The sequence below is a fragment of the Urocitellus parryii genome, chromosome 1, assembly GCF_045843805.1.
Source record: "Urocitellus parryii isolate mUroPar1 chromosome 1, mUroPar1.hap1, whole genome shotgun sequence".
Taxonomy (NCBI): Eukaryota; Metazoa; Chordata; class Mammalia; order Rodentia; family Sciuridae; genus Urocitellus; species Urocitellus parryii.
Genome location: NC_135531.1, coordinates 257,064,883 through 257,086,087, shown reverse-complemented (window position 1 = coordinate 257,086,087; position 21,205 = coordinate 257,064,883). Strand labels below are relative to the sequence as shown.

General features: G+C 36.7%; 1 pseudogene; it reads right to left on the bottom strand.

Moving 5' to 3' along the window:
* Positions 1 to 7,015: 7,015 nt before the first annotated feature.
* Positions 7,016 to 11,305, bottom strand: LOC144253290 (thyroid receptor-interacting protein 11 pseudogene; annotated as a pseudogene).
* Positions 11,306 to 21,205: the final 9,900 nt, after the last annotated feature.

The window sequence follows — 21,205 nt, the reverse complement described above, 5'->3', positions numbered from 1 at the left end:
ATTTTCCTGGTAACGGAATAGTTCTGTATCTTGTTTGTATAGGTCATTACAGGAATCTACACAGATGATATACTGTCATAGAACCACAACACATTGTTCTAACATTGGTTGGTCTTCCTGATTTTGATATTGCAGCACAGCTGTATGAGAAGAAACCATTGGGAAAACCAAGTGGAAGGTATGTACTATTGTTCTATACTACCTTTACCACTTTCTGTGATTCTATAATTTTTCAAAACAACAAAAAACCTTCATTGATTTCTTCCCAATTTGAATTGATTTCTAAAACAGGCAATACACTACTTTTCCTTTCCATCCTCAATGCAATTTTTCAATATTTTATGTTACCAATCTTCTGTTCTTGTGGGTTTCAAGACTCACTAGATTGACCTTTCTCAGCAATGTTTTCTGCTTTTATAATAGTACATATAATGATAAGAAGAAAGAATTTTGAAATCTCTGTTCTCAACCATAAGGCTAATTAATACACAGAACATAGTATGTTCATTCAGGAAACAGATATGCTTATGTAGAAGGAATATTTGTTTTTAAGAAAAACATTCAAAATATTGTATCAACTACCTGAAGTAGTGAGAGCTATCTATTTTTAGAAATATATAAAACTTTGCTTTGGATAAGTTGGTTATAATCAAGACACTATCAAATTGGAACTTCCTTTCATATTCGGTATCACATATTTAAATGTGAACAGAAAAATAAAAAAGTTAGAAATAAATTTTCAATTCATTCCCCAATCAAATGGAACACTACACAATGAAATGCTTTGCATTTTCATTTGTTGAACAAATGTATCTGGAAGTAACTTGACTTGAAATCTGGGATGTCTAGCCATAAATTATTCTTAGTGTGATATACAGGATATACATTTTAAATACTCTTTTTCTTCGAAAGGATCCTTGAATGCACTATTCAGGAATGATTGGGGAAATTTTTTAAGTAAACAGTGAGCTATTGATCCACTAGGGATACTTGATTTAGGTCACAAGTTTAGAAAATAAACTATCAACCTTATGACAAGAGATCTAATTAATTTATGATTTTTCCTTATAAGGCCTAATGGATCCACTCATTGGTCAAAATTATCCTTTCAGTCACTCACAAAAGCTAAAAAATCAACATCCCCAGGACAATTCTGATAGAACTCTCAATTTGTTAAACATTTTTGCATATGAACATTTGCTCTAAAAATATTTTTATACTTCTTTCTCTCTATGTTGAATGTCTTTATGAGCTAAGATAAAAAAGTGTCCCTTTAAGAATCTTTGTAAAACTTATTAAGGCCCCTTTCCATATAATAAAGCAATTTTTATATTATTACTTTTATCTTCTTTATTTCTTGGCTATTCCTATGTCCAGAAGTATACATTTTAGCAAAACGATTTCAACAAATACTTTTCTTTGCAGCTTCAAGTCTATTATATACTTAAACATGGAGCTTAAAGCGCTGTATTGTTCTTGGAGCTGTTTCTCAGTCTTTCTTGTCATGATATCATGTGCCCCTTAATAACCTCCATGAGAACAGAGCTCCAGAGTCCATAATCCTGAGGATGAAGTAGCCGGTATGGTGGGTATTCAAGATGAAGTTGCTATTAATTCTGTACCAAAACCATCAAATTCCTTTAGAAGCATTAATCCCGAAAAATGAAAGGAGAAGAAATGTGTTGCCACGTGACAATACTCTACTTGTAGCCAAGGTGAGCTGTGGTCGTAGGTCAAAGACTACTGAGGTTTAGGCTTCCTTAGTGTGGCTCAGCCTAGCTCACTGTAACTGCCACCTACAGCCTCATATGCTCCCTGTGCTCAGCACTGCCCCTCTCTTGTATAGTAATTAATAACTGCGTTTAGCCCTAAGCCTTACATAAAATAGAAAATGTATTTCTTAACTTAGTGACCCAGATTTCCATTCACTGGGAAGGAGAATATCATCCCTTTCTTAATGGTTAATTGAAACTGCCAGGTAAATTACGTATAATCACTCAAAATTCCTAAAGTCATTAACCTACTGAATGGACTTCCACATTTCTCCACCACCACTACTCTAATCCTCATACCCATACACTCATTACCATCAAAGACTATTAGCTCACGTCTTTATATAACCAGCCCTAGCTAACAGCAGTGGAGATTGGCACTGTGAAATAGAAATATTGGTTTGAAGTCCTGTTGCTTTGGCATTTTCTAGGCTATCTTAAAATGTCAGTGGTGTATATATGTTCAAATATTGTTGTCTGGCGAGTTCCCCAGGGCTCCAAAAGTGAGATAGAATGAGTCCACATTTGACTAGTGACTGTGAAAGTGCCATAAAGCTTACCAATTGGTTCTTGAGACCCATTAGTTAAAGTCACATGATTATTTTTTCAGTTGTCAACTCTTATCATTGTCCTTTCCTGAAGCCCACAAGGTTTGTCAACACAGATGGACCCAAGAATTCAAGGAAGCCATCCCTCAGTTTCAATGTGTGTCCCTCCCACACACACCCTCTGGTGGATGGGCACTCGAGGATTCCATAACCTCATTTGCTTATTCATCTTGATCGGATATTGTTCTGTATAGAAATGAAAGACTGGACGACTGGACTCGGAAACTCTCAGCATGGCTGCCAGTGAAGTAAATCAAAGGGATTCCTAGGCCTGAATCCAAGTTAGGTTGGACCTCTTTCTCTTGCTCTACCAGGATAGGAAGGATACAGCACTATTTCCAACCAGTTCCTTAATTTAACTCCCTTTAGAGTTGTCATTGTTTTTTTTTTTTCAAAGTCATTATAAAGAAGATTACATAGTCTCAGCATCTCTAGGAAAACATCATAGGTTGAAAATGGAGTTAGAAGTGTTTTTTTTTTAAGCCCCAAAACTGACTCATTAGGTTACTGGAATTCTTTATAGACCTGAAGATACATAAATCTATGCACATACACAGATGAAAGTCCACACATTCTTTGTTAGGACAGTCATTTTGGGCATGATTCATTTGTATTTAGAACTCAAGTTCAAAGTCACTATGAATTTGTGCCACTGGTGACTTGAAGTAATGACTTTGTGATCAATCTCAATTGCTTAGGTTAAAAAAAAAAAGTTTGTTACATGATTTTTTGGTTGTTTTGGTATGGGAATTAAACCCAGAGATGCTTAACCACTGAGCCACATCCCCAGTTCTATTGATTTTATTTTGTGAAAGGGTCTCTCTAAATTGATGAGGATGGCCTCACACTGCTGCAATTAAAGGCATGTGTCACCACACCCTGCTGGGTTTACAATTTTTTTAAAAAGAAATACATGTACTCATAAAACAAAGCCTTGATGAACAGATAAAAAGTCTTATAAGTAAGCTCAAACTATTTTTAAAATGCTTTTCCTGAGGCTTCAGATTATTTTGAAGTTATAGAAATCATATTCTTTTTATAAGATCATTTTTCCTGCATTATAATTGCACATAATAGTGGTCTTCATTGTTACACATTGGTGCATTCACATAACCTAATTTGGGTCAATTAGATTGCCCAGTACCTTCCCTTACCCCTCCTCTCCTCGCCTCTGGAAATCACTTATTAGGATCCCTGAGAAGGACAAGAAAAAAGGAAATAAATTGTTTGTTAGATGACAGTTCTTCAATGCCAAGGATCATTCAAGGTATCATCTACAGAGCATTGCTCAAAACTTGGGGGCATAGAAGAGGAAGCTACTCTGGTTAACTGTTGCAGAGTTTGATCAGTTCAATGGATTTGGGACTAGGTATATTTTGCCTGTCCTCAATAAAAGTTTTTCAAATGGACAAGCTAACCAGCAAAGCTGCTGCAGCCCCTTCTGATCAGTCTAGTATTCCTTACTCTAAGCAAATCATCCTAAAGAAAACTAAGAAAACTCCACTTTTGATATCATTCGATACTCTCTCCGTGTCTATAAATTCCTAAAGGTTTGTGATAAATTATCTCAAATAATATTTCATCTGTGCTTATAAAGAGTATACAGATTTTAATGTCAGACCAAATAAAATCCAGTGACAGACATTAATAGCATATATCAAATATTTAATAAAAAGGCTAGCAAATTCAGTGTCTTTAATAAAACTTTAATAAATTTATGAGACAAGGTAACTGAAAGCACAATATTTCCTTAGGAACTGTTCTGTTTGGTTTTATCTTGTTTACAATATACAAGCTTTTTATAAGAATGCAGGGAGTATGAAATCTTCTAAGGCTATCTTGGTGGTTCCTCCCTTAAGCCCCTTGTCTTAAAAAAATCCTAAATCTATATTAATCTTTGCAATTTTCTGAATACCTGTATAACATATTTTTCTCAAGTTTGCAGTAAGGTCACTGTTTCCAAGAGCTCTTCAATTCTGAAATAAAAGAAGTGTTTTTCCCAGCATTGAAACACAAAGGCTCACCTAGACACAATGGGGTGAGCAGAACATATAAAAATCTCTCATGACAAATCTGAACTCTGCTTTTCCCAACCATAGGAGTCGTATTGGAAGAAAATTCCAAGCAATTTGGCAACTTGAAGCAAAATATAGACTTTGATATTGCACCATTCTTCTTAGGAGTAAGCCATGTGATATTGCAGGAAGGCAGATTTTAGTGCTGAATTTCTGATTATATTCCCCCCCAAAGTTATTCCATGCATATCAGGCAAGAATGAAACCTCAAAAAATAAATAAAAAAAGAGACAAAAAACTTTGGACTTAATAAGGCTGGATCATATTTGCATGTTCATGCATTTTTACCACACATCATACCTTCTTGTTTCTTCCTTGCTCTGATTGGAAGCATGTGCTTTCATTATTCATTTTGGCATAATAAGTTATTACTTCATAATGAGTCAGTCAATTTACTTAGAACAAGAAATTCACCTAAGGACTCATGTCTTAGGGATGCTTTAAAAAAAAAAAAAAAAGTAAGTGTGCATTTTGCACCATAGAGTATTCCCAGAGTTTCTTAGAATTCTTGCAACTGATGCTGGAAGCTTTGAAATAAAGCAGAAGGCAGAAGGTCTGTGGTTTGTGACCCTTCCCAAAGTAGATAAAAGTTGATAGTCATTGAATGCAAATAAACAACTATGCCTCATTGAATTATTTCCTGTCACTAAAATGCTAATAGATCTGAAGGAATTGTGACTCCCTTTTTCTATAATCCAGGAAAAATAAGAAATCTAAAGACTTTAATAAGCACATATAATTTCTGATAAAGGACCGTAGTACTTCCAAGGCTCTCAACTTAAAAACACAAAAAGAGAAACGTCATCATTTTCCATAGCATTTGGAAACTTTCCATAGTTTGGAAACTCTACTATCAGAGCTCATCCGTTCTCAGACATTTCTAGGTTTTTAATACTTAGCCAATCTGAGATTGGGATGCCTCTTACAGTTGTTGTCTCGGTGATTTTGTTCCTGCCTAACAACTGATGGCATCTTGATTTTGGTAAAATAATGTAAATGTTAAGGTGAAATAAAGAAAAAAGAAAGGAAAAGCTGATGGATATAGCTACTGGGTGTTTTGTCATCCCTTATTTATTTTTGTAAATTAAGATAAAAGATAAATCAAAAGTTTCTAGCTTAAGTTAGGTAAAATCAGAGAGGAGAAAAAGGGAGCTAATACTTCTCTGACACCTGTAATTTCTAAAACCACTAAGAGCATTTTTATTAAAATTCATTTTATTAAAATTTATATTAAATTATATAATTAACATTAAATAATTTAATCTATATTAAATCTTATTTAAATTGACTTTATTAACATGCAATAATTTAAATAAAATTTAATAAATTTTTAAATAAAATCATACTGTAATTAATATAAATTAATAAACAATATCAATAAAATAAATTTAAATCAAACAATACTATTAATAAATTTAAACAATATTAATTAATAAAATAAATTTAAATTAGATTAATTTATATTAAATTATAGTATGATTTATATTAAAAATTTATTAAATTTTATTTAAGTGAATTTTAATAAAAGTGTTCTTCATGGTTTTAGAAACTACAGGTGTCAGAGAGGTATGTGCTATGCAATCTGCTTCTTCTCTACTCTGATTTCACCTACTTAAGCTAGAAACTTTTGATTCATCTTTTACCTTAATTTACAAAAAGGTTGCAACTACTCGTTTTTTAAAGCCTTTCATCTTTCAAAAATTTATGTTATCTTCTTTCTCTCCCCAAATGTTTTTGATCAAATGTCTTTATAAGCATTATTTTGGAGCCCCAAAAGTATGTAAATAAACAGTCCAGGTATTTAATGATACATACTTACTAACTTTTCCATTGGCAATGGATCGTGTGATTCCACTTTGGGGTTGAATCATGAAAATACTCTTCCTTCTGGACATATTTAACATCTAGAAAACTGAATTAATGTGAAGTGAGTTTTCTATAGAAATGGTATTAAGTAACATGGATAGGGGTCATAGTATTTGGATTCAAAGAATCTTAGAATTTATCCAAGAAACTTCATGTTCAGGCTCTCCCCGTTCTAATTTTCTTTTACTTGTTGTACAAGGTTTTCTTTGATCAACTAAAAATTCACAACGTTTTGCAATATCATATTTGGTTTTCATATACTCTAAATCGGAGATATATATCCTTTTCTTAAGGGTTGGATCTTTCTTCTTCCTTGTTAATTAAATGCATCATTTTTATTTAATGCCATTAAATTTATCAAATATAATCATTAAAAAAAGAGGTTGGAGCTAATGGTTCACTAAAGCTACTCTGTACAGTTGCTCTCAAAAGTACATCAGAATTGAAGCCTGGTGATGATTAGCTGCTACAGTGGAACAAAATTTTATAAAGAAAAACTGCTACAGCAAACAAAACAAATTTTTAAAAACTGTTATAACAAAAAAACACACAACAACAATAAAAATACCTATTAGCTATATACCTATATATACCAGTGTTTTTCCTTTCTCTTTTTGTCTACAAATACATGAGTTTTCCCAAAGGCCACTCTGTAAAAAAAGCACAAAGTGTTTATAAAGTCTTCTTTAGAGTGTTAAATCATCTCTGGATGAGATTGACTTTGCTTTAGAAGGTGCTCTAGTACAACTGTGGCGCTGTTGTCCGGGGACACTGGCAATGGTGTAAAGGTGGGCATGAAATCTGAGATGGGTTTAAAAAGAGGATGCCCAGGTCCACCAAGACCAACTCCAGCTAGGTTACTAAGAGGCACAGCTGCCGAACGGGGAACCAAGAATGGATTCCCGTTGGTGCTTCGACCACCTCTGAATTTGGCTGCCTCTTTAACACTTCCTGGCACATTGCCACCTTGCTCTCTCCTTCCTGGTGAGTCTGGACAGTCCATGGCATGAGCAGAGAGTTTGGGTGGTGGAACAGAGGGATGAGATTCCATTTCCAGAAATTTGACAAAGAGTTCTGAAAAAGAACTATGAAGCCCAGGTTGTTGATTTGGTGTCATAGGTATGTTGGGGACACTTTTCGATGCCCCGCCAAGCCAACTAGCCATCCACTTAGTAACACCACCAGAATCTTCACTCAACAACTGCTCCATTTCCTGCTTTGGAATGTCCAGGATGCTTCCCATTAACTGTAAGGCTTCTCGGCGTTTACCTTTGGGTGTACGGAAATGGCCTATAAAAAGATTTCTCATGAGGACTTTGTCCACTTTTCCTTCTGGGCTGTTTGCCAAAGTCGACAGTTTCTTTTGTGCCTTGTCCAACATTTCTTTTCCGAGCTCGTTTTGTCTTTTAAGTTCTTGGATCTGTTGTTCCTTCCGATCCAACTCTTCTGTAAGTCTGGAAGCAGAATGCAACATAGCATTTGTTTCCTCCAAACGTTCCTGCAATGATGATACTTGTCCTTCTAGTTTTTCTGCCTTGTTCTTCCATTCTGCTATCGACTGTTTTTCTTTTGCTAATTCAGCAGAATGCATTGCTTTCTCTTCTTCTTGGAAGTGTTCTAGAACTCTTTGAAGGTTAGTTGATGACAGGGCATACTGCCTTACTCGTGCCTGGGAGATCGAAAGCTGCAATGCATTCTCATCCCTCTGTTGAGAGACCAACCTCAACTGTTCTTGCAGTGACTCTATCTGGAGGCTGGCTTGATGACTTGCCTTAGAAGATGACACTAGCTTCTCCTCCAAAAGCATGACTTCCTTTCTCAGTTTCATCTCTTGGTCTTCTGCAGCCAAAATGTCCTGCGTGTAAGACTCTTCTGATTCCAAGAGATGGCTGCGTAGCCTTTCTAGCTCCCGGTTCAAGCGTAGTTCTTTGTCACGGAACTCTTGAACCTCCTGCCTGAGAGTACTGTTTTCCATCTGTACTTGTTTGAGTGCTACGATGACTTGGTCTCGTTCTTGCTGAAATATAACTGTCTTCTCCTGCATTTTTGCAACTGCATTGGAAAGCTGACTTTTTTCTTGTAGCAGTTGCTCAAAAGCAAGAGCTTTCTCCTTCATTGACTCACACTCCAGTTCTTTTTCTCCCAGCCTCACAGAGAACTTCGAGCTTGTCTCTTGTAGTTCTTGATACTCCCTTTCCTTTTCTTTGGATGCTACTCTCAATTTTTCATTTTCCCCTTTTAATTTAGAAAAGTCCACTTCGAAAATCAATATTCTCCCCTTTAGGTCTATTACTGTTTGCTTCAACAACTCCTTTTCCTTCCATAGGTCACATTGTTCACTTCCACTTTCTCTATTGAGGCTTTTTACATTTGTTTCTTGAAAAATATCAGAATTCTCTGTTTGAGCATCGAGTCTTTCTCCAGGCACCTGGGATTGTATTTGTTCAATCGTTTTCTGCAAGTTCTTAATTTCCTCATCTTTTTCTAAAAGTAACTGGATATGCGCAGCATTCAGCTGCTCATATTGGTGTTTAAGGTCATCCATTTCCTTCTTCTGCTCCTGTAAAGACTGAAGGAGTCGCGTTTTACGCTTGTTTTGATTTGTGATTATCTTTTGATGGTGTTTAATTTCATTTTCCAGATGATTTTTGACTATTTTCAGTTGAGATACCTCCGATTCTACTTCTGGGATACCATCAAGGGTTTTAGGCTCAGCCACAGGGACAGCTCGATTCTGCTGTTCCTTAAGGCTCTCCAGTTCTTTTTGCAGATGGTTGTTTTCTGCTGTCATGGAGCCAAGACTTCTGTCCTTTTCTTCTATGGTTTGCCTTAAAGTTTCATTTTCTCTTAAGGCCTGAGAACACTCATCTAAATCCTTTTGTAGTTTTGAACATTTTTCTTCGAGTTTTTCAATAAAAACTTCTTTCTCCTTTATAAGTTGTATCAATTGCTTCTGTTCTTCCACATGAGGTTCCAAAATTTCCTCAGTTTCTTTTGGATCAGTAGTCATTGGTTCAATATTCTTTTTGAGTCCTGCTATTTCAAAGTCCTTCTCTTGCTTGAGTGGAACTACACAATCAGGTTTCAGCTGTAAGGCAGAGGTATTCAAATGAGATGCACTGGAGAGTTCCTGAATAGTCTGCCTGTCGTTCTTTGCTTCTTCCCACAGTCTTTTTTCTGCCTGGTGCAGTTCCGCTTCTATCTCTTCTTTGTCTCTTATTAGAGTCTCCTTGACAGTGTCTTTTTCTTGAGACACTTGATTGTTAGCAGCAATGGATGCTTCCAACTTACGTCTTACATCTTTACATGGTAAAATCAACATTTCATTCTCCTTTTTGAGATCAACAGGAACTTTCTTTGAATTTTCATTGAGCTCTTCTACTTCTGAAAGATTTTGCCTTAAGTTGCTCACTTCAGCTTCCTGTTCTTGAAGCAAGTCATCCTTCACATTACTGTTAGAGTCTTCATTCAGAGAACTTTGCAACTTACTCTGACATCCAGACAGCTCACCTTCAGTTTTTCTAATGTGTTCCTTAAGCTGAAGGTTTTCCTGCTGGATGTTTAAGCTACTTTGTTGTGACTTATTTAGCTGATCTACTAAATCTTCTACTTGATCTTCAAGCTTCTGCTTGGTTAAATGCAAATCCCTGAGGCTCTGTGCATTCTGAGTTAACTTCTCCTTCTGCACATGCAACTCTTGGGATAGGTTCATTTTATCATCCTCAAGTTGATGAACTCTCTTTTTTTCATCATCTAGATCTTGTTTCAATTTCTGGATGACAAGGTCTCCTTCTTTTCCTTGTTTTGATAGCTCATCTTTTATCAAAATCATGTGCTTTGTAGCTTCCTGATTCTGATGGTCCAGTTCTTCTAACTCAGCTATCAGCATTTTCTTTTCATGGATACTCTGATTCAGTTCTTCCTCCTTTGCCTTCAAGTGAAGTTTTAAGTCATGTAATTGGACATTCACATTCATGTCTGTTGAAGCTGTGTTTTCAACGACTTGAGAGTCACAGCTCAGTTTTGACAGTGTTATCTGAAGTTCCTCCTTTTCTTGACTCAATGATGACTTCTCTTTTTCTAAAGCTTCCACATGCATTTTAAGTTTCAGGTTGTCTTCAGCAAGACTCTGATCCTGGTTTAAATCATGTAGTCTCATTATTTCCTTTTCAGCATCAGACAGGGCTCGTTGTAGCCTCAACACTTCTTCCATTGATGAAGAATTTTGTGGAAGGATTGTTCCCTTTTCTGCCACAGTAGCACTCTGCTCCAAAACTGACACTTCAGGCTGATGATCATCTAGGTCTGGACTTGGGTTTCGTTCAAGAGTCTTGATAGTATTTTGCAGTTTGGAGATTTCACTGGGGTCAGAATTCTGTGTTCCCTGAGCCTCAGCAATATGCCTCGAATGGCCAACTTTAGATTCAAGTCTCGAAACTTCAACTGACAATGTGTTTATTTCTTGGTGGGACAAAATTAGGTCACTATAGTCCATGTCATCATCATCAGAAAAGGCTGAAAAATCACTACTGATCTGGGAACCCAATGGAGCCAGTGCAGTGGTTGTTGGTACACCACAAGCTCCTGAACCTACCCATTGAGCAGCTGCCTGGAGGTTGAACACTTGATCTTGCAGTGCCATCTGTCTACCTTTCAGATGGCTGATCTCTACCTCCTTCTGTTGCAGTTGATTTCCATACCTTGGACACTGAGGATTTATTTGCAGCTCTGATGCTTCATGTTTTTCCTCCAGATCAGTAGAATACTTTTGAGGACTTTCACTCTCCGATCTTAGTGGAGAATTACTAGCTTCCATTTCCTTTCTCCCACAATCAGGTAAACCTGCTGCTCTGTCTCCTATGTCATCCAGAAGCATTCCCCTGGTGAACCTGGATACATGGTCGGTGAGAGAAGGCAAGCTGCTTCCCACCTGCCCCAAGAAGTTGCCCAAGCCTGAGCCCAGGCCTCCAAACCAGGACGACATCGCCACCACATTAGGGAGCCAGCGGACCAGCTCCGAAAACCGCGTCCAGCACCATCCACTTCTCTCCTCAGAACAGCCTCAAGCGTTGCTGGGGTCCATTATGACTCCAGAAAGTCTCAGAATTCCGAGAATCGCGGGGCTCCGCCAACACCAACCGCCTTCTTCTGCCTGTAAAAGCAGAGGCCTGTCATGGTCTTTGACCAGGGACTGGCAGCCAGTGGCACAGTCACCCCTCACGCCCCACCCCCAGGGGCCTCTGCTTCTTCCCTGGACTTTCCTGTCAGCCATTGGCCCCCAGGATTGGGGAGGGCTGGCTGGGAGGAGCTAGAGATACAGGAAAGTGTTCTAGTCTGAGTCCAAAGGCGGTGTGCTCAGGAACCACCAAGAATCAATGTTGTAGAGGAAATCCCAAGGTGGCTCACTGGAGAGGTCCCTCTTGCCTGGGAGAGGGGGACTTTTTGTTGCATTCAGGCCAGTTGCATTCCGTTGACAAGGTGAGGTCTGGCTCCACTACAGAGTGCCATCTATTGAACTAAAAGTCCCCGTTTCAATAGTAAATCTCACCCCATGGCACCAGCACAGGCACACCCAGAATCATATTTGGCCAAATATCTGGGCATCATAGCCCAGACAAGTTAACATATAAAATTAACCACCACAAAGTCTTAACCATTCTCAGAATTCACATGATAATATTGATGAAATGTCACTAAAGAAAAATTTTTACCCTTTCCAAAAATAAATTTTTCCTCTTAATCTATAAGTTTTTGAGTTCATTTTAATATTCTATGGTCCTTGTAAGTTTTTATTTAAGTTTATTTAATTGGGCAAAAATTCCACTTAAATTTCACTTAAGAAACTTTGTTTTTGAACCAATAACTTGGTGTTCACTTCACCTGTTGTTCTTTATCAGTGCAAAATAGAATCCAGGTCTAAACCATACAGAGTGAAATAAAAACTTGAAAACTTTTCTACTATGCAGTAACAATCCTAAATTGGAATCCCACCCCTAGAATTAAGGATCAGAAGGAGATAAGGTAAGACCCTGCTTTCCAAAGTGTTTAAATTCCAACAAGTTCATGAAGAGGCAGTTTGTAGAGTTGGGGGACAAAGCAAAGAGATGAAGCATGTGGGCTGTAACAGACATACAAATTGGGACCAAAGCAATTTTGGAGCTGAATCGACATGATGCACTTATGAAACTTCTCTCACAGGCATGAGTTGAAGCGTAAATGAGAACATAATGTGTACTTCTCACCCTATGGCTGACACAGAGAAAGTGGTCAACCAGTAGAGCCTGCTGCCACTTTGTTCATATTTGCTTTTGGTTTTGTCTACAATTATTTTTCTTATTACCCTTTAGAAGGGGTTTGGATTTGCTCCCATAACTCTCTTACCCAAAGCATATATTCAGGACACTCTTTTCCTTGAGCTGTTCTTTCTATATGTCTGTTCAGGGACCAAACACTCAAGGTGGGAAAAATAAAATTTAGAACAAGGAAGAATTTGAGGAAAATTAATGGTTAAAGTGATTCTAAGGTTTATATCAAAAACCTCATAAAGTCTCTTGCCATCAAGAAAAGAGCAAGGAGATAGAATTCCTCAGATTGCTGTCAGAAACTAGTGACTACATTTGTGTCTTGTGCTAGAAAAGGAAATCTTCTTTGTCCTTCTTATTCATCTCCAAATCTGAGAGAAAAATCAGGCCTGTATTACTCAATCTTTCCATAAAATACTAATATAAAACTTGAAACCCCTTATAGCATCTGCTGAAGTGGAGAATCCACTCTGTCTCCAAGCTATGTCTACTGTTGAAGAAGCCATCAACAATACCAAGTGTCCTTTTCTCCCTTTGGACCATTCCTCCTGTGTATGTGTGTGTGTGTGTGTGTGTGTGTGTGTGTGTGTGTGTATGTGTGTTTGCATGTGCGCATTAGTAGGCTTTCATCACTTTGACAACATACCTGAGAAAATTAAATGAGTAAATATTTATTTTGGTTCAATTTCAGGCTCTGTTGCTATGGCCTGAAGTGAGGCAGAATACCATGGCAGAGAGCCTGGCCTCAAAACAGAGCTGCTCATCTCTTGGAGATCAGGAAGATGCTGAGGGAAAGAAAGGACTGAGGAATACCATGTACCCTTCTAGGGAATCAACTCCAATGACCTACCCTCCAACTAGTCCCTACCGCATACACTTTTCACCAACTCCCAATAATCCTGTCAAATAATGAACCCAGCAGTGCATTGATTCAAAGTTGAGGTTAGAGCTCAGGATTCAATTTGCCTTTCTGTAGAGTCCATGCTGAATGCCATTACATTGGGGTCCAAGCTTTCAACATGTGACCTTTTGGTAACATTCCAGATCCAAATTATAGCAGGGTGCCTCTTTCTCTTTGGTGTTTTGTGTTTGCTTAAGTTTTGAATCACAAATAATGATCCATTTTCAGTGTAAGACCTATCACATGTGGCTTCAATCTGGTTACAGTGGTTGTTGCTCCTACTGCTAAAAGGCATTTCTGATCACTCAGATTCATGGTTCATTCTGAACACAGCTGTTTGTCATTTTATATTTCTAGCTGTGAGATATACCTACCTCTCGTATTCAAAACTGACCATCCAAATAAAAGCATTTCTCTTCTTCTAAATATGTTTGGAATATTCCTGGAAACTGTGGGGGATACAGAGGGAAAACCCTGCTTCATTCTTGAGCACACGTGACAAAAAAGCACCCAAGAATCATACATGTATCCTTATACATATATTCAGTGCCTAAAAGGTACGAGGCATTGTGTTAGATGTTGTGAACATAAATCTGTGTTATATACATTTCCTGCTCTTAAGAACAATGACTTTTGAGCTGTGAGGTTAGAGTTTGGTTGGTCTTGCTAGTTTTTCCTCTGGTTTCCACTCATTGATATATGTGAGTGTTGAGTGCACTTTGGGGTTCAAGAAATACTGTTATAAATGAAAGAACAAAAAAATCAGAGTATTCTCAAAAGAGACAATAAGAGCTCCAGGGAAAAGGGTTTTTCTTGAGAGATCTTGTCCCATTTATAGTCTTATTTCAGTCAGCTTTTATGATTGTTAATAGCTCAATTCCATGCAAGTTCTCTAATGTCACCATTTTTTTTTCCTGCAGAGAAAACTTGCTCTGGTTATACAAAGAAAAGCAAAGGAAAATGTCCTGTATACTCTTCATCTAAGACTTCCTACATACTAAATTCTCATCTCAGACAGCCACTTTGTTTCCTAGTTATCTTTCTATTTTTGCCCCTTGAAGGCATGAAGTTCCATTTCAGGTCTTTTTTTCCTGCCAGTGTCCTCTCTATAGAAGAAGCTCAAAAGAAATTTGTTCTGCAAGATGATGTTGTCTGTATCATGACAACATTCTGACTTTTCTTATTCTCATCCTCCAGCTGCTAAAATCTCAGATTTTTCCAAACCTAACATCTTCATCTCTTTATTTTTCTTAATAGATCTTAGTGCATCTGAGAGCAAAGGTGCATTTCTATCTTAGGATCATAGTTTGATCTGTATTAAAATATGCTACTCAGAAGTATATGATGTAGTATTTGTGTGTGTGTGTGTGTGTGTGTGTGTGTGTGTGTGTGTGTGTGATTGACTTTACCTGTTGTGAATGATCCTGAGGGAAGGCACAGAAAAATCAGGTCATCAAAACGGAGGCTAGAGACTGAGATTTCAGGGTAAAAAAGTAATGAATGTCTTTTTTTATATTTTTCCAAAGACTGTTTTATTTTGCTATGTATTGTATATTTTTCTCCACCCCTTGATGGTAATATCACATCAGTGATTTCTGGGGAGTAGAAGAGGGATCTATGTCTCCTTCTAAATCAATCTCTCTTCCATATTCTAGGGAAAACAAATGTCAGAGCAAAGTCTTACAAACTTACATTTATTAATAGGTAGACACAAAACAACCATGTAACCTACATTTATATATTCAGACACTAAAAAAACCTTTATTGATCTGCATTCCAACAAATCCAGAGATGGAAATCGTGATTGTAAGGCATGTATGATAATACCCTAACAGGACATTCAACTTCTTTTAGGTGGGGCAACAGACAAAATCCAGGGTACAAAGTTTAATCAACTCTGTGTCTACCCCATAGAAGGTGATGGTATCTGTACAGTAGTTCTAGCCTCGTAACACCTTGAACTTCACACCATTCAATTATTTCTGTCACTCCTTATGCTAATAAGTGAATCCACTGGAGTAGATTAATATTTTAAATGCACATGATATAACAGTTGGAGTAAGAACTGGTTATTAAGGTGTTTCAAATCCTACTATCATAGGATGGTATAAGTCACACTATATATGAGTAATATATTCACCAACTTATATCATGAAATTCAAATGAGGTATTCTGGACTAAGTTACCATATAAGCAGTATATTAATTTTGGACCAAAATCTGTTTTTGATCACCTTGAAGATCACAGCCCTGTTTTCTGTTTAGTTTCTCTCTGCTCAAGCAATGTGTTATAAGTGGAAGACGAGCTATTCTTGACTCACAACACATATTTGCAATAGGCTATCAATTTGGTTGAAGGAAATGGAGACTAAAGATATGATAATTGGGTTCCGAAAATAACGGGAGCCTCTCGAGGGTCCACAGCAAAGTTTCTCATAACCACATTCTTTGTTCAGTTAACAGGTTTCTCTTGGAAATAAATGTGGTGAGTGACCTCTCCTCTTGATGTTCCTCTACTACTTTTTTGTTGTGGTTTTAGGTTGTTTAATAACATTTGTGGGTTTTTTTAAATGCATTTACCATTTTAAATAGTTTTGGGGAAAAGGTGAATTTAAAAACTGACTCTGTATAGAGCCAGAAACCATAGATCTGGTCTCAAACTTTTAGCTATTTCAGCTGCTATTATGACTGCTTAGAATGACCCTCTCCCTCCATATTGACAAACTGTGTACCTTTCTTCTTTCAGCTTACATCTTTCACAACCTTTTCCGAGTGAGTGTTTCTCAAATATTTTGTTTTTTGACTTTTGAATCCCAACACCAGCTGTTTTCTGCCTTCATTTAGCTGTCTTCCTCAGTAATCAATAAAGTCTCAAGGTACATATGTATTATTTTGGTTTATAATTTTAGCGTAGCAGCCATATATGCTTACCAAAACATGGGGTTATCTAAATATAAGTTATTGTATTTCACATTTTCTTCAAAATTTCTGAAATTCATCTTTATGTTTATGAAGGACTCACATAATGGTCGACATAGTAATAGTTCATATTATTTTAGATTTAATCACAAAAACAAAACAATCGATTTGGTCTTATTATCCTGAGAGGAGTTAAAACTTTTAAAGGTTAGATAATTCTCCCTAAATCACAAATGAAGTGATGGGGCCTTGATTCTAACTCAGGTCTGTTTTACTCCAAAGCTTATATTCTACCAACAGTGAATACAACACCTCTATAGAAACAGAGAGTTTGATCTTTGGACAAGCGTATTGGTTTCTAAAATGAGATTAATCCAAAAGCATTAAATATGGCTCAAAGAAAACTTACAAGAACAACCTAAGTGCACTGGAGACAAAGAGTTAAGACATGATGTAGAAATATGATATGTCAAGAGCTATGTAATGTTTTGAACAACCAATAAAAAAAATAACTAAAAATGAAAAAATAAATTTAAAAAAAGACATGATGTAGCATAATAAAAATGGAGTTCAAAAGCCCCTGGCCAGCAATTTCTAAATAGTTATTTGACCAAGAGTGAGTTCCGTAATCTCTGAGCTTCACTGCTCTCACCTGCTAAATGAGATAGCTGAACTAGAATAACTCCAACACTTTCTATAACTGAAAATCTACAGTCTTTCAAAACCAATTTCAAATGTGAGGGGGTAAAAATATCTACTCGATGAATATCAGTAACCATAAAGATTCACCCAAATTGTAAATCACACCATCTCAGAACTCCTGTATATATTTGTGTGATGTTAAACTTTGATGTTATCTTCCAGACCACGTTTTTTTGTTTGTTTGTTTGGTTGATTAGTTGGTTTTTTTATGGCTTAGTTTCTGATGCTTCTCTCCTGCATAACTGAAATAATAATTTATTTCCTTTTTTATATATATTTTCTGAAAGACAAAATAAGGCTAAAGTCAAAAACACATAAATATTTGTATTTTGATAACAATGACTTTTGAAAATATAATGTTTCCTAGAAATTCGATGAATTGATAGGTTATAGAAATATTATTGCCTCTCACACTGACATTTGAGAGGGGATGTGGAGGCGTGCAGGCAGACTGAGTGTGTTTAGTAGAGCACAGGATGATTAATATAACTTTAGGCAAAAGTGTAAAACCATTTTGTAATCTGTTCCATGTGAATGCAAACTATTTTTAATTACTTTTTATTGATCATATTGGAAATAATGCATTTATTTTCCAGATCAATACCACAGTATTCTGAGGTGGTGTTAGTTTACTTTAGCAATAGTATCACATCTGCCACAACAGCAAAAATTAGGATCTTACTTGTCTGAGTTTGTGGTAGTCTGCTATCTCCCAAGGATCCTTCAGGGTATTACAAAAATCAAACTGGTGAATTAGATAGAGACATGGTGGAAATCACCAGCCTGCATTGTGTGTATCTTTGAGCATAGTGCTGATCACTGTCATTCACCCCCAGATTAAGTACTGTAACTGATTTACTATTTGATTAGATAATGAGAGGTGGGGATAGTTAGGGTTGGTTGTTTTCATTTAACAGTTCCTATTACAATGCTCTTGTCTCAAAGGACAAGGAGCCAATGTAGGGAATGTGCCAAATACCAAGCATCTTGATCCCAACTGTACCTCAGTGTCCAGCACAATGACCACCTCCTGGGTCTATGGAGCCAAGTCTGAGCCTCCCACATTTGATTGCTTTGTTCTTCTGCACCCCACTCTAAAAGGGCATCACAAAGACAACCTGAACCCTGTAACAGTTTCACGATGTGTGGAGTTTGTTATTCCACATACTATAGTTACCTAAGCAAACATCTCTAGGTCCCTCTGGGGAAAGAGTTGGAACATATTACCATTAACATCATCATGAAAACTCTTCCTTTGGAGGGTTTGGCCTCTTTTTTAGTAGCTAAAAACCAGCTGTAAAACTGGTTGAGTGCAAAAATAAAGGTCATGAATGCTGGGTTGTTTTCAGAGGTAGAGCTCTTGCCTAGCAGGCATGAGCCCCACGATCCAATCCCCAACACCACAGTAAATAAACAAATAGGGTCCATGATTGTGACTTTTCCTTGGGTCAACTGTTCTCAGCCTCCAGATCATGTACCCTTAAATTTTACATATCAGTTTGAATAATGAATCATCAGTTATCAATTTATTTTAATGTTAGAGATACCATGTCTATTAATCATCTCCATAACCTCTTTCTGCTCAAGAGGCTAGGCTGTTTCTCCAACCTTGCCACTCATAATAGTTACATATACCTGGCTTCTTACTCAAATGTTGTTGCCTGGCATCCACTGTGTCAGTACGCCCTTCATCCACAGTGCTACTGGTTTTGCAATGGCATTTCCTACTGTCATCCCTACCATCATCCCTGGCCTGCAGAAGCAAGTCACCACTGAATTTCTAAGTTGTGTAGGTGTCCCCCTTACCAGTTCATTTTTTTTTTTTTTAGTTGTTGATGGACCTTTATTTTTTATATGTGATACTGAGAATTGAACTCAGTGCCTCACACATGCTAGGCAAGTTCTCTACCACTGAGCAACAGCCTCAGCCCACCAATACATTCTTGATGGTTTTGGTGAATAATATGTCCTTCTAGCCTTCCCATACAATAAATTCCTTGTAAGTCTTCTTTACTTATCTAGTTATCCCCTTCTCATGAGACATTCTCGTAATCTCTCTTTAGAGTGAAATTTTTTTTGCATTCCATGGAAATTTTGTTATGACAATGTCACTTAATATAGGTCAGGGGTAATCAAACGAAGGCCTTTGGACCAAATCAAATCTGATACCTATGTTTGTAAATCAAGTTTTATTGAAACACATACACCAATTCTCATTCATGTATTATTTATGGATACTCTTCCACTATAATGCACAGTTGAATTGTTGCAACAGAGACCATCTGAGACCACACAACCAAAAACATTTACTAACTCCATCTAGCAGTCAAAAATTTTACCCTCCTTGTGTAGGTCATTACTTTTTCCATGCATCTAGAAATCACCTTAGTAGAAGGGTATTCAAAATACCCATCTGTTAATTCTGTAGCCTAGGAGACTATCTCCAAGCCAATAAGGTCTCCCTTATTCCTTTATTTCCCAGATACCTTGACTAAGCACCCCCAGAATCCAGTTCTATTTATGGTCTCCCTGTTTTTGCCACTTTATATTGGGCAGGTCCTGTAATTTGTAGAGACTACCTTCCCTCCCTGAATTTCCAGGTCCTGAATGTCCTCAGCTGTGTTATGCCTTTAACAGTTTTAGCTCTGAGTTTAGCCATTACAAGGAGACAATGGAGCAAATCCCAAGGCGGTTCATTTAAGAAAGAGGTCTCTGCTTCATTTTCTTTTTTTATTATTTATTTTTTATTATTAGTTGTTCAAAACATTACAAAGCTCTTGACATATCATATTTCATACATTTGATTCAAGCAGATTATGAACTCCCATTTTTACCCCGTATACATATTGCATTTTCAAGCAACCAAAATACAGTTAGCTTTTATTAGGGAAGGTATGCAAATTCAGAGTTCAGGAGAGTCATTCTTTTCAATATTTTGTGTGGGCATCAATCCAGATCATCCAACACATTTATCAGATCCCATTATTTCCTAAACAGTGCTTTAGTCTTGGCATAGCAGATGTGGTTTATATGTAAATTGCAACTTCTTTGTGCTTAGTTGCTCTGTCAATTATTTCTGGTTCTAGTTCCAAACTTACTCTTCTTCTCACTGCAAGTGGTGATACTTTTTTTATATGCTTCCAAGGAGGTTGTTTGATGTCCAAATTTAAGCTTTTGTTAAACACTTGTTCTCCGCTTTCTGCTTTACTTCAACTTTGTCTAGAACATCAATCAATTCTGTCATTACTGTTCCTAATTCTAAATGCCTAATAGAATGTAAAAGATAGTGAATTCTCTTTTACCAACATACATTGCACCAGGGACTATCTCTCCTCTGCCTACCAGCAATAATACGAGCCTTCTGACCAATATCTGCTGAAAGAAAGTGAAAAAAAAAAAACACAAACATACAAAAGTAGGAAAATTTAATGAAGATCCTCAATTTGTCTATTTATTTCTCTTTGTAATTATCACTGTTCTCACTTGGAATTTCATTAAAAGATTAACTATTTCCTTCCCTATATGTCTCTTCCCCATAAGACACCATGATTTTGTTTGTTTGTTTGTTTCTTTAATTTGCTGTGAAGGATTTCAGAATCCTGTTATAACTCTCAGTACTAATACACTAAATGTGTTAGAAGGAGGATCAGATTTCTTTGCTCAAACTTTCAAAGATATCATGGAAAGAAATAATGTTAATAATCATATGCTGCATATAAAATCATCATTTAGGATATGGGCTAACTTGAAAACTAAGTGACAAACAATGTTTTAAACCAGAAATAGAATAAAATTCAACTACCATATAAAACTATTGATGATGGGGAAAAAATGGTACGTATGATAACAAAAAAAGGAAAGTTTTTTTTAAACATAATGTAAATGAACTGTGAAGAGCAGAGTGTGATTGTTAATTACAAAGGTATGAGAAGCACTTGTGAGAGACAAGTGACACAAGTACCTAAGAGAGATGATAATGACTAATGAGAGTGCAGCAAAAAGCTGATAGAGATGATTGGAAATGTGGCTGTAAGTCTTGTCATGTTCCATGCATATAGGTT